General features: G+C 40.0%; 1 non-coding gene across 1 annotated transcript; it reads right to left on the reverse strand.

The window, feature by feature from the left end:
* Positions 1-204: 204 nt before the first annotated feature.
* Positions 205-311, reverse strand: LOC128291051 (small nucleolar RNA R71). Its single transcript, XR_008280828.1, has one exon. It is a non-coding gene; the product is annotated as a small nucleolar RNA R71 (small nucleolar RNA).
* Between the last annotated feature and the right edge of the window lie 257 nt (positions 312-568).

Genomic DNA, 568 nt, shown 5'->3' on the forward strand with positions numbered 1-568 from the left:
TACCTTCGATTGTTTATGGAGGTCAGTGATTCATTCAAGATAGTCGGTGTGACTAAAGACACACTGAGGTTGAAGTTGTTTCTGTACTCGTTGCAAGATTATGCACAAGCATGGCTCAATTCATTGCCACCAAGTTCCATATCTACATGGTAAGAATTAGCAGAGAGATTTTTGGTTAAGTATTTCCCACCTAGCAAGGATTCTAAGTTGAGGAATGAGATCACAACTTTCCAACAATTGGATGATGAGTCTTTGTATGAGGCTTCGGAGCGATTCAAGGAGTTACTTCGTAAGTGTTCTCATCATAGGATTCCTCATTGTACCCAGTTGGAAACATTCTATAATGGTCTCAATGCACATACAAGATTGATGGTAAATGCTTCTGTGAAAGGTGCAATTTTGTCTAAGTCTTATAATGAGGCTTGTGAGATCATCGAGAGGATCGCGAGTAATAACTATCAATGGCCAACCAATCAAACAGCTTCAGGAAGATGTGTAGCCCGAGTTCATGAAGCTGATGCCCTCACTTCGTTATCAGCTCAGGTATCGTATATTTCCTCTATATTAA

Source organism: Gossypium arboreum, chromosome 3 (assembly GCF_025698485.1).
Source record: "Gossypium arboreum isolate Shixiya-1 chromosome 3, ASM2569848v2, whole genome shotgun sequence".
Classification (NCBI taxonomy): Eukaryota; Viridiplantae; Streptophyta; class Magnoliopsida; order Malvales; family Malvaceae; genus Gossypium; species Gossypium arboreum.